The sequence below is a fragment of the Labrus bergylta genome, chromosome 1 (assembly GCF_963930695.1).
Source record: "Labrus bergylta chromosome 1, fLabBer1.1, whole genome shotgun sequence".
NCBI classification, from domain to species: Eukaryota; Metazoa; Chordata; class Actinopteri; order Labriformes; family Labridae; genus Labrus; species Labrus bergylta.
The window spans coordinates 9,496,972-9,511,130 of NC_089195.1; the positions used below are offsets into that span (position 1 = coordinate 9,496,972).

At 41.6% G+C, this 14,159-nt stretch overlaps 1 protein-coding gene across 1 annotated transcript in view; it reads right to left on the minus strand.

The window, feature by feature from the left end:
• The window catches only part of LOC109990637 (junction plakoglobin), a 22,395-nt gene extending 11,363 nt beyond the window's left edge, over window positions 1-11,032 (minus strand). The window contains exon 1 of the mRNA XM_020642814.3: window positions 10,870-11,032. The gene's annotated coding sequence lies outside the window, so the exon portion shown is untranslated. The remainder of the gene's footprint in view (window positions 1-10,869) is intronic.
• Window positions 11,033-14,159: the final 3,127 nt, after the last annotated feature.

Consider the following 14,159-nt stretch of genomic DNA (forward strand, 5'->3'; position numbering starts at 1 on the left):
CTGCCTGCCGTTGTCAGGAAACCTGCTCATCAGGTTTTCACTCCACAGACTAATGTGTGTGTTTGAGTGAGTTTGTATAAGTGAGCATACTCCTTGTCAATCACAAGCCTCAAACAAAATGCCTGTGACTTGACAAAATTATTTTATATTAATAATTACTACATAACATCGAATACACCTGGGAATGAGTCTTTCCAGGTTTCTCTTCTGACTTCCTGATCTTGTGTAGTTTTTTTTTGGGCAGGGCTCCAGATTTTGTATCTGCAGCGCGACTTGTTGGTGCAAGTTTGAGCTACACCTTATACATTTTTCAAATAAAGAACCATCCTATCTGATAAGTTCACTTGGGTTCGCAATACTCACCAATGCACCTTACTGTATGTTTTTACATTATTCAATGCAAGAACCTCAGAGGAGAAGTGTATGAAAACTACAATATACATGTAAATCCCAACCTTTTATGAATTGTTTTACAAGAAAAAGCAAAAACAGTTTCTGCCTTGGTTACTGTCTCAAACGTTACAGTCAATTTTAAAGGAGACATTTCAATGTGTCAATTAATCTAATCTTTCCATGTTGGCACACAAGAATTCTTATTTTATGTTCTAATTTATAAACTTCAAATGAACTCTACAGCACAGTCTTTCCCTACCAACTTGTTTTGGTATGAGGCTCAATAAACCCAAAATAATCTCCTGTTTTCTATCTCCGCATTTCTGCAGAATGAATGTTACCCACCACAGAAATCCTCTTCATAATAACGTGTGACATATGGCTTTAACAGTACAATGCCTTCACTGTGCTGCTTACAAGTGTTTTCAGATGTTTGACAGTCACTGACAGGAATCTATGCTGAGCACATTGCAGGGGTACATTGTGTGTGTCTGTGTCTGTGTGTGTGTGTGTGTGTGTGTGTGTGTGTGTGTGTGTGTGTGTGTGTGTGTGTGTGTGTGTGTGTGTGTGTGTGTGTGTGTGTGTGTGTGTGTTACATGCAAGACAGTGTGTTGGCAAATTTATGCAGACCCGGCAGATGCACCGAAGGTGCTAGGGGGCACTAGAGATGGCAAAGTCAACAAGCAAAGGCCTTAATAGACAAATAAAGGGGGACGGTAACCCTCATTAACGCTCTGTTGTATGGCAGCTGGTTATGGCTCGATTCCATGCAATAAGCAACCACGCTTATCTTCCGTCTTCAAAGACAATAAAACAAGTCGAGGTGCTGTGTTGGCACAAACTGAGCTATAAACCCCATAAATTGCCACCTTTATCTCTGTTCACATTCATACTGGCACAACTTCACAATGTGTTGAGTACTGTAATCAAAGTTGATCTCGGGGGTTTGGAGGAACAGAATTTGTACAGAGATGAACTGCTTTGTCTCGCTGCTTTTCACCACAGCTTTTCATGTTAGTTAAAGCACCACTCCCTCATCTTTTCCCCCTCAGGCTTTGCATAAGGATGTGTCGTGTTGTGTTTCAGTCCCTTAGCCTACCCCGCCCACTTTTTCTCCCCCAGGCATGAATGTGTGTGCACAGTGCTGTTTGTGCTGAGTTTCATTGTAGCTCTTGCAGGCAGGGGGCTTTGTTTTTCATTACCGTTGTATGAGTGATAGAATTGTTTTTGTGAAACAGAGAAATGTGTGTACTTCATGTGTTTCACAAGTCTTTGTCTGTTCTGAATTTTCTCTCTGCGGCACTTAACCCAGCAACTAATTGAAATTCTCCACATGTTTTGCCTGTTTGTGTTATTTACGATACAGATCTGCTGTTTTTGGTAAGTTCCACGTTTTCTTTCTACAGATTCTGAGCTTCACAGGGCGCAATAGCTCAGTGAGTTTCAGCTGTAGTAAATCTGGCACGAGATCCTGCAGGACCAGGCCACGGAGGACTGTCTGTGCTTGCAGCTACATGCTACCTTACAGATAATACACTGACTCATACATGCACAGGCAGCAACTATGCTTACAATTAGTGTGAGAAAAAGCAAGAAGGCATGCCATCTAGATACAAATATCTGTTCGCCATCCTTTGATCAATACATAAATTGTAATAAATCCCACTCCAGCTGAGGCTCTGCTTATTAAGCCCCCTGAACACTGTTTGAGGTATTAGTATAGCATGCACAGCACGTCGACACACAACTTTCCTGTTCTCAGTAAATCAGGGTCTGTGTTTGTGTAGTCTTTGTTTTCCTGGGCGAGGCATCGAGTTCAGCCAACTGTTGCAATGCTGCGACACGCCCTGCATATCGCCTAGGTAACTGAAACACTGCTACGGCCCTGTACGGGGGGGGGGGGTGGTATCTGCTGACCCATCTGATGTCTAGAGCTATGCTTGCTTGATTGCTGATAAGAGTTGTTGCCTCTTGGGTTGTCTGATAATCGTCTTTTAGTTTCCACAGCTTTGCACTGTAATCAAGCCAAAGAACATGAAGGTAAAAATGTAAGAAAATCATGTTTTTAAAATAGTGTTCTAAATCTGAGTCTTAACAAAAACAAAAAAACATTCATTTGCTGCCTTATGACTTGCTTTTAGTTGTGGTGCAACTGAGGCATTTTGTCAGTGCTGGCTAAAAGCTGTTGTTGGTTTTATTGTGCACCTTCAACTGGACTTTGCCCTTTTTTAGTTAATGAGTGATGCATCCTCTCAACTGTACCTTGCTCTGTAATCGTCTTTTAAAACACCACAGTCCTTCTAACCATTCATCCACCGACAGCCATGAGCAGAAACATGGAAGCCGCACTTTTCACACAAATCTGACACCCATCACCTCCCACTATCTGCACCAAAAAAAAAGCAACAGCCTCTGTTTAAGTCGCTTCTCCTGCTGGAAAAAATAACCTGCACAGTAAAATCAGGAATGTGTGTCGTCGTAGGCTGCCAGTGAAGGAGTTGCAACAGAAAAGCACGAAAAGATGCTATGCATCTGAAACTCTAGTGTGACATTCCACACTAATGCTATATATTCAATCTGTCCGACGCACGTAAATCTTGTCCTGTAAAACCCACACGTTTAAAACTCTACTAAGACTGAACTCTTCTAAACATAACTCAATGACTCACTCAGACGCTCATGAAACTAGCAGATACTATGAGGACATGCCGGCTGTGACAATGCATGAATAACTTAATCATGAAAACAGGTTCACTCATCAGCCCCCCCTCCAACCTCAGGCATGTAACACAGGGAGTGTCTCCCCAGCAGTGACTCGCTCTCGATAAGGGTGTGGCAGAGAGTGTGGCTGTACCAGTTAACTGGGTGAGGCTGATTACACCTTGTGGCTTAAGGGGCTTAACTGTAGATCGGAATCCTCCTTTTTATTAATTAGTTATGCGGTTAAAAACTCAGTAAAGATATTAAAAACATGCCAGGAGTTTGACTTTGCTGACTTAAGCCTCTCTTTGTGTCACAGCAGGAATAAATCAAGTCGGGTAGGGGCCCGGGGGGCTGGAGATACACTCTGGTCGTATTCCTTAGTGCGTCCTAGCTTACATCACACAGTTTGCAGTGATTTGTTGTTCTGCTGCATGGTTTTCTGGTGGGCAGGGGTGTAAAAAACACGACACAGGAGCTTTGCCTGCGGTTCTTCTATGACTGCTCGTGAAGATTAAAAGCAGTTTGACATTTTAGGAGGCGCTCTTTGAATTTTGGCTGTTTGGAAGAAAAAGACTGATTCTTTTCTCCAATCTGTTAGTTAAATTTAAAGCTGGAGCCAACAGCCAGTTAAGAGTAGATTCAGTCAATACCTGGCTCTGATGAAAACTAAAACTAAAACACACCTACCTAATTAATACTGTTCATTAAAACACATGTTATAAATACTCCTTCATATGAAGACTAAAGAGCAAAAACTACAGGAAGTAATCCTGCATATAATCAACTTCACAAACCTGCTGTTTTTACACAAATGCTCACGGTAGTTTTAAGCATACGTAAGACCTGAGCCAGTTTTTCCCTTATCATGCTAACTAACAACAATATTGTTTATAATTTCAAAACTTCAGACAAAAACTAAAGAACAAAAACTCTGAGACCCTGGATGTAACACTTATTTCAAAGTTCACCCCTCTGTTTGATTGAACGTAGAATACAATTCAACAAGAAGTTGGAGCTAGCCTCTCTTTACAAAGAGAGAAGCAACGGATCACCTCAAACTAGAGACACCCTCCCCTACACCCTGACGAAGTGCTGACTTTTTTTTTTCATTTCCCCTTATAACTGAACTGGGCTTTTGTATGCCATCAAGCTTTGCTCTGTCTTTTACCTCGGTTTAAAAATCAGGGACAAATACATGTCAAATGTAAAACCGGATTTCGGGCCACATATCAATGTCAAAGGACCAATGTGTATTTGTTAAACTGTAGATATCTGCATCAAGGCCAAATGCGCTTAATGAGATCTTTTTCACAACTGTTTTCATTACGTTTATACTGCAGGACGCCATGTTGAAAGACTTTTGCTACTCAGTCGGACTGATGGAGCGTGTTCCAGTGGAAAAGTGGGAAAAGTGACGCCAGTGCATACGCTATAAAGTCTTTCCCCTGATTGAGTATAAAATAGCATTTTCCACCAGGCAAAAGTTACAAAGTTCTTACTGTCTCTTTGGCTGGCTGTAGTTTACAATTTATGGTACACACTTATGGCATTAATCTTCACAATCATTTCATGCAGAATTGTATCTTCTTTACATGTGATCTGCACTTTCTCCTTGTAATCCTAACATCGCAGCTCTGTTGTCCAAACGTGTCGAAACATAACCTCATCTGTTCCTAACAGGCTTGCTGATGTCATGTTTAAACTGACATGCAAATAAAGCAGATTATGTTACCACACATCTGTAAAGCTCCCTGCACCATCTGCACAGATCAACTATTAGACATATAGGCTTCTCCCCCCCAACTCTTTTGCTGTCACGTATATGTCCCCTGACATGCAACCACACTCCTTTTCCTCTAAACAGTTATCCATATTGCTTTAACACAACACCCTGCACTCAAACAGCTAATGGTTGGTGCAGCCAGCTGAGCCTCCAGAGCTGTGGTTGACATTGAGCTCTGTGCATCTCATCTCCACAGAGTCTGGGTTCAGCCGTCCCAAAGGGATGCAGCTTAACACCAACCACTAACCTTCCCAATCCCCAAACCACACATCCCCCGTCCTCCACTCGTCCCACAACGGCTGTCCTGTCACTGTAATGGCGGCAGCAGGGGCTCACTGCTGTTATAAATCAATAAGGTAGGATGGGAAGTGGTGCACAACTAATGGATTTATTGTGGTGGGTGACAGGAAGTGGTGGTCAACATTGTCTGACTCACCAACAATGCCAGGCTGTCCAGTCAGAGGGGAAGTTTGTTAGCAGAAGCTGGAGTTTCACAACAGTTCCTACATACTGTAAATAAAAAACTATGATAAACTACTGTTGGTACGTTATGCGCTGAGTTCTGAAAGTCACATCGCTTGCTTCTTCAGCGAGAGGATTTGTTAATTGACTGTTACAGGCCGTTGATAAAATCCAGACCATAGCAACGCTGGCATGCCAAGAGCCCAGAGAGAGAGAACAGAAAACGAGATACTGCTGGTGTGCACTTGAGCAACACACTGAATTTGTCCAGACGTGGCAGATACATCACAGCGCTCTCCCCTTCCTGTCCTGATCTGGAAACATTCCCAACAACAAAGTCAACCACAGTCAGCATACCAGTGAATAAAGCAAGCAGCAAGATGGTTAATGGTCCCAGATCTGTCAGTTGATTCACTGTAGCCATTTTAATAAGTTAAATTAGGCAAGTGGATTCAGTATGTTGGCTGTAAACTGGAATGCAGTTGTTTACTCCCAGTAGGCTCTCACTGTGAATCAAAGGAAATGTGAGCTGCCTCGGAGGAGGTGCTGGAGAGAAGGGCAGGATCAGATTACATGAAGCTGATAAAGAAGAGGGGAATGTGTAAAAAAAGGGGGTGTATCTACTGTGGTAATACACCCTCATTTGCAAAGCCACAAAGTTCACCAAATAGTCCATTACATGTCAGATTATGTAAAAGAGAGAGAAGTTTGTCCACAGATAGTCTTCCGTTTCAGGTTGTCGGTCGGCTGGGTTCATAATGATACCATACTGCACCATACCATATGATAAGATAAGATACACTTTATGGCCTCTTTCGGGAAATTGTTCTTGGACTTCAAGTGATTCATTTAGCTGCCTCAACAGAACCTACACAGACATCAGTAACATCTAGAGTTTTGATTAGGGCTGGGAATCTTTGGGTGTCTTTCGATTCGATTTTAGTTCTTGGGGTCACGATTCGATTCAGAATCGATTTTCGATTCAGAATCGATTTTCGATTCTCGATTCAAACAATGCTGGATTCATTGATCCATGGATTCAAAGTCTATCTATGAATGAGTACATACTTCCGGATCTACTCCAGTCATCTGTGAGACTGACTGAATTTCTTGTTGCTCTCTTTGGCATTCTACTAAGTTAAAGAGCTAGCTTTAGCACTTAGCAGGGAGTGACTGATTAGCCAAAAAAATAAATAAAAGGATTTTAGGAAGTTGTGAATCGATTTTAAATCTTACAAGAATCTCGATTTTTACATAAATTGATTTTTTTTTTTCCAACCTCTAGTGTTGATTGAGCTGAGCACAGAAAGTTTTTAACTGAGTGTGAATTGGGGGATTTAGATTTGTCTACTAGACTTAAGACATAATTTGAACATTTGATGCCGAGTTACTTGTTGTGAAGTGGTAAAGAAGTTCTCTCAGGTAGGTTGTTCGGACCTACACAGTCATTAGGATGGTCCAGCCTCCATGTTGTTTGGTAGACAGTAGGAAGGAGAAGGATTGACTAAGTCTCTGACACAGCACAGAGAGGTTTCTGTGTTACTTTGTAAGGGGTAGAGAGGAAAAGAGTAGCTTCATTGTCCCATTGACTGCTGTTACAGTGAAAAGGAAACCGGGTTTCAAGTGTTCCCGTTGGATGGGACCAAAAAGGCTGAAGCACATCAAAATGGCTCTGTGTGTTCAGTAGCCAAGTTTAGTGACCAGCGCTGCATCCAAAGCATCGCTTTAAGGCCTGGCGGGGAGTTATTTCTTAAACTGCTACGCATCGGTGTGCGCCTGAGCACTGAGGCGATGTGACAGATGATTAATTTTTCAGGGAGATTAGAGGCACGAGGGAGCGGGAGGGGGTGCTTTAGAGAGAAGGGGAGAAGTCTGAAGGGGGGTGAAAGAATACAGCACTCCTCTGGAAACAGCTCAAGTTCATGCTTTCTTTATTACAAATATAAACATAAAATCTAAATGTGCCTCGGGAGGGAGAGTCAGATAAGTACTCAGAAATGTCACATTTAAAGCAAAAAACAACAACAAATAAACAGCCTTGATGGTCTAAAAAGTGTTTCTAAAAGATAGAGCAGGATTGCACAACTTTCTCAACCCGCAAAAGCTTGAGATCCAAACATGAAACCCCCAAAAGCCAAGTTATGACAGTTTCCCTCAACAGTAGGGAAATGCAAAAACATTTTCATTGTGAGATCAAGTAGTAAATATGCATGTAAAAGTCATCTCTTGGTGATCTGCTTTCCATTTCAACCACACCCTTGCTGTCCTCATACTCCTCACTCTCTCATAGATGTGTAATTAAGGGACAGGGTGGAGGAGGAGGAGGAGAAAAACAGACACCCCAGGCCTCATCAGAGTCACTATGCTGAGAAATACAACTCAGCCAAATCATCCAACTGTGAAAACTTTATCTTTTGAGTCAGGGCTTGAATCTAGTTCACTCCCTCCCAGCTTAGATTCGCTGTCAGTAATGAAAAAATTATCATTGGTAATGTATTCTGGAGAAAACAGCAAGATTCAGCTATTTCCAGCATGCTGTTGGACGGGTGCACAAGTGTTTTGTACAGCGCCCTGACAGGAGCTGACATGGAGTGAAGGACCTGGCAGACATTCACACAGATTCAAAAGTGCAAGTGACGGGAAGAAACAGCCATTGGGCCTGTGGGATTATAAGTAAGGGACATTTTCTTGTCCTCCTCCTTTGATAAAACCACGAGAACTGTTGGAGGTAAATAATTAATTTCAGTGACTGTCATGGGAAGAGTTCAGCTGTCCAATGTCAGCTTTACTTGCTCAGCACTATACCGCTGTGCTCTGCAGGAAGCTTCTGATTTTATCTTTTGTCAGTGACAGCCGATTCGTTCATGTGAATGGATGTTTTTCTAACTATTCTGCCAATTATTCAATTACAATATTCGTCCTTAACAAGACACCCAAAGTTATTTTGTATAAATAAATCACACTCCCTTCTCCTAGCGTTTTCTTGCACCTGCTTTATAGTTAAAGTCATCCATTTTAAAGTATATTAACCACTGGGGTATCTTGCGGTTTTGTTCTTTGGTCAGGAATGTTAATTATATGAAAGCACTGTGTGTCTATAGAGACTGGTTTAATATATCAGTGAAGATAATATTGTGTGAAGAAGGTTTTCTCTAAAGCCTCTTAATGAGAACCCCATGGAGATTCTGATGCCGTCACATCAACTCGCTTTTGACTTCAAGCACAAAGACCCCTATCCTGGCTGACGGGAAACTTTATCTCTGTGCGCCCTGTTCTCCATGGGAACAGTAAAACATAGAGGAGGACTGGTGTTATGCAAACACAGTGCAGGTCAGCAGACGTGTGCGTCTAGAGGCTGTAACTGAGTCCCTGGAAATTACTCAGTCAGGCACCAATAAACAGAGACAAAAACGAGGTAAGACAGCGAATCCACACAGAAAGAAATCCTTAAACAAAGAGGTCAGCATATATGCCATACAGTAATCCCCTTTGCATAGTGTAGACCTATTTATAAACTGAAGGATCTCCTGGCCTCTTGCTCTGCTAATGTAGGACAGTATCACGGAATTAAGCAGGAGGGGGGGGGATAATCACCGTGCTACCACAGCTGTAGCAACGAAATCTACAGTAAGTCCCCCATCCTTCCCCCCGCCGCCGGCCCACCATCCAGCCGCCCCCTTCCCTGAGGGCAGACAGGAACAGCTTTCCAACCAGGGTGCTGTCTGCTGCTGCACTACTTGATGACACAAACCCAGGGTGAGCTTGGCAGAGGGCTGACTGGCAGAAAGTATTGGCACCATGTCCTATTCAACATGACACACATTCAGCAGCCTCAGCTGGACGCATTGGACTAGAAACAAGATGAACTCCACAAACTTGTTTAGCACTGGTCTTGGTGCTTTGTTGTTGTTATTTACTGATAAACTGAACAAAAGAACAATAGATAACGTCATTTAGTGTTAAGTGACCCAATGATGGACACTTGCTCAGTTGTAATGAAAAAGCTATTTAACTGCTAATTCAAATATGATTCATGGGAAACGTTACTTTAACATACAAATGACTTAATCAGATAAGTAAAAGGAAATCAAATGGATGCTGATTTCAGTAAAGATTTTCCAACGAAATTTGTTCTCCTTATGTCATCAGGCATGGTTGAAAAACTTCTGCCCTGTCAAGTTGGGTGCATCTGCTAACTGAAGAATGACATCATGGAAGTTTGGCAACACCTGGAGATATCACTGCTGGCATGAACAGCTGTGTTGGAGTCGTGGGTGCCATAGTTACACTCACTTTAGGGATGTGATTAATAATTCAATGTCATACATTACACATAGGTGTGAACTCAGCTAACTCCCCCTGCAAAATGAGCTCATTGTGCTAGTCACTCTAGTTTTGAAAAAAACAAAAACTTAAATAGATTAGGGCTTCAGTTCATGAAGCAAATTGAATTCGCTTATTAACTTTCAGGTTAATCATTGGTCCATAATATCTCATAAAACAGTTAAGTTTGTGTCTTCAAATTGCTTGTTATTTCCAACCAAGAGAAAAAAAAGTCACAATAAAAGGACAATCAAATTAATGTGAAAAAACAGAAAAACATATAATTCAGTAAAGAGATAAGAACATGTGCATTGTTGACACTTTAGAAATTGCTAAAAAAAAAAAAAAAAAAAAAAAAAAGGGATTATAGGGAAGTTTAAAACATGCACATTAATATAGCTTGTATGAATTGGCTTATAATTTGAGCAAATTATTTATTTTAAGTCTTATCTATCTACGAGTTAGCTGGAACCATAAATGTTAAGTTATCTGGTAAACAAGTGTCCATAAAAGTTAATTTGAGATATCCTAAACGTTAGGCGTTGCAAAGTATAGCCCATAACCTCTTAAATCTTGTCTAGGGCCAATATATAAAAAAAAAAAACAAGTGAGTCGCGTTTTATCTAAATCTACGGTAATAACGCTTCACCTGCCTCTCTCTCTCTCTCTCACACACACCACACACACACACACTGGGACACACACACACACACTGGGACACTGTGGGATTCTATTGACAAGTGACGTCAAGTTGAACGATCGATAGCCTACTGGGGCCATAAAAGTCGTATCAACTGTATCATCGGGGGCGTCATTGTCACCTTGGACAATGAAAGCGTAAAGTTCAAAGCGAGAAAGCAAACTTTTTTTTTTTTTTTTTATGTCGAGAGGTCGCGCATGTTACGTGAAGCTACACCGAAACAGCAGGCAGCAGTGGTCAGTTAAAGGCATGCGGAAATGAATTCCAAATATGAGTCTGGATTTGCCCCTATTATCTAGGAAAAACAGATCAAATGTGACAAAAAAAACATGTTACCTCACTCACACACAAAAAACAAAGTGTTAAACTAGAATAGCCTACACAAGAAGAAGTTAAGAAAACACACACCAAAAAAAAAAAAACACCGTCGATGACAAAGACACCACAACCAGCTCAAAAGAAGAGTCGGAGGAAAGAGGCTCAACATGGGTTCAGGGAACCTTACCTGACGAAACAAACGGAGGCGTTTGAGTTTATTCCAGATAAGTGTTGTTTTCTGCGGGATGGGACACTTCTCTGTATTTCCTCACTTCTCTTCACTTTCTCTGCTGCTGCTGCTGCTGCTGCTGCTGCTGGAAAGCTGCTCCTGGCCGACAGACCTCTGAACAAAAATGAGTAAAGAAGCGTCACCTCAGCCCAGACTCCGCCCCCGACATCCCGACCCCACCCTGCCACAGCTTCACAGTCTATCTCTCCACACAGGCGAGAGGCCATGTAGCTTGTTTTATTGCCAGGAACTGTAGTCAATTGGTAAACAATAAGATGTTTTTTCTTAGAGACATGCCCGAAGCAACAAAGCCTTTTATACTGCAGTGTTAGGATATAGGCTACTTTTGCAAAGACAATCACGGAAAAACGTAATAAGGGACCATTATAGGCTGTATAATCCCAAAACATGTCTCCGAGATGTAGCACTTTTTGAAAAACTTTTATCACGCGTGTCATGCTGTTTTGATAAAGGTAGGCTTTAATATGCTGAGCGTATGCCAGATAACAACTCACAGCAGCCCTTTATAGAATTGATTTTCAAATGGATCAATGTTGAAAGGAAATTGGACCAAATAGGAGCAATACAGTGGGGGAGAGGGTCTACGACACAATGCACGACCATTTCGAGTTTTGTGTGAGAAAGTGACTACAACGACGCTGTGTGCTGACAAGCGTTTGGTGCACCTGTATGACGAGCGACCACACCTTGGATTACAGCACGAAACCAGACAACATGAGTCACTCAGGCAGCCGGGAAATGACACGCTGTCAGAGCGGCTGCTCACGCTATTTACTCAGAAAAAGAGATACTATCGATGTTGCATGTTTTGGTGTTTTCTCACCCCACATCACAGATAGCCTAAAAAAAAAAAACCCAGAAAGGGAGACTGAGTCAAATAGAAGGTGTAGACAGAGTGAAGACGAGAGCTCATGGAGAATCAGATACCTTGGCATTATCAGTGTTTTTGTGTCAATAGTTTGCTTGTTTAAAAAACACATGCTTTCACTAGTATTGATTTAAGATATGAGTTGAATCAAAAAATTGCAAAAAGAAGTGGGTGGGGCTGAAACTAACTAATCATGTCAATTAGGTTATGTCACTCTGCCGTTTGCTTTCTAGAGTCATTTGTGAACTAATCATCCCAAACTGAATTATTCACAGCAATCAATCTTTTCAACAAATAGGAAACCAAAAACTGTCTTCTAACCAGTGACTGTCTTGTTGCCAGAGTTGATGAGCATTTATTGGACACAGCCCACAAAGCAAACAAGAACAGACAAAACACAGAAAAGTAAGTTTCAGATAAGAGGGTGTTCGGGAGGTTTTGGGGGCGGGTCTCATATTTTAGGCTCAGTTGACCCTGAAATGAACCTTAGTCATGTATACAGGACTATTTAAGAAAGTGCCAGAAATTTTGATGACAGCACTCCTCCCTCTTTTTTTTCAGTGAATAAATGCCAGAAAAGCGTTAACTTCCCTCTATCTGGACACAAATGGTGTGGTCATCTGAGGTTAGCAAGTCTGTGTGTCTTCAGTATTAAAACACATTCATCCCTGATTGCAGTCTCAGAGAGGTCAGGCGATATATTATACAGCCTGCCTCAGGCAAAATGTCACGGCTCTTCCTATGTGGCCATTGTGACAGGCATCATCTGTGCCTCCTAGAGTGAAGGAGATGGGGTCTGAGGGGGACAAGGCCACTGATGGCTTTATAGGCCATTATACTTGTCAGAGTGAATGTGTTGACTGACAGCCCCCTCTTTGAAAACAGCTTCAGGCCCAATTAACAGTCTTGGCTTTTCATATGTTCAGGACATTTATGCCTTCATAACTTTATACTCTTACTTTTCCCTGCATGTCTTGTCTTGTTTTGGCTTTTGGACACTGGGGCAGCAGGGACATGAATGGGGTCATTGTTTTGAGAACAGCAGCCGCTTTATCTTGAAAATCAGCCAGGGATTAAAAGAGTGGGATTCATGTGGGTTTCAGATCATTCTGACCTTGTCAAAAACACCTGCAACACTAATTCACTATTTAAGTCTCTCTTAGATAAAGTTGAAGGCTGCTTTATCTTCCTCTGTATCTGACGTATCGTAGATACTCCACAGCCTGATAAACTCCAAACGTGTTTCCTGGTAAACATTAAAGCCGGTCAGTAAGACGTCTGCACTGGTGTCTATCATTACTTTGCTTGTCTTGCCCTGTAACTCACCAGTAAACACGTCATTAATCTCACTGCAAGCTCAATTCTGTCTTTGACTCCAAGGACAGGGCACACTGATATGATGTCCCTGCTTCACAATACTGGCCTGTTTGGCTCTCGCTGGTCCTCTGTCTTCTTCCCCACAGGAAATGGCCCCATTGTCCTTGGGAGAGGAAGTGGCCTGCAGCAGAGCACTGGCTCACTGGACTGATTGAGACTGGGGTAAATTATTAATCATCACCTACAAATGGAAGACATGCAGCCCTGCTGTACAGTGTCCAGTGAGGAATGTTTTTAAACAATGGACAGTGGAGCTGCAGCTGACCACCTGTACAAAGAGAGAGGCACGCTGTGAGTATAAAACATGTTTTAGTCACCTCAGCATTTTCTGGAGGTTGGAGATTTGGGTCTAGATAAAATAGGTCTAGAATTGAGGTCATACATAAAACATAAGAAACACAACTTGTTCTTACTTTGACCAAATTCCCTACAGGAGCTAAAGATGAGCTTTACAGTTCAGTTCTGCTTTTGCTATCTGCAATGACCAACGACCAAACCCTTTAAAGGTTCACACATTCACCACTTTGGTCATTTCTTTTGAATAGAGAAACCCCTTTGTTCATGAAAAAGGCATGCAAGCTGAGCTTGGAAACATCAAACACACTGGCCCCCGCCCAGAAAAAGTCCCCATACATACTTATTCTGGAGCTCCAACCCAAACAACATCTTTTTTATTATGCAAATTAACATTTAAACAAGTTGCATAGTTTTTATTTTACTTGAATAAAACTGTATTTTAATGAGAAATGAATAACATATTCTTATTTACAGTAGTTGCTGAGATAAGCTAAAAGACAGCACTCCCCAAAGAAACATGTACCAACAAGAATTACAATAATTTGACAACAATAAGTACACGTGACAAAAATAATCAAAAAATGAGAAGTACATGTGACAAAAATAATTTAGGAAGTACACGAGACAAAATAAATACATAAATGATATGCAGCGTATGTTGTTTGTGTTTAATTTATCCATGTAC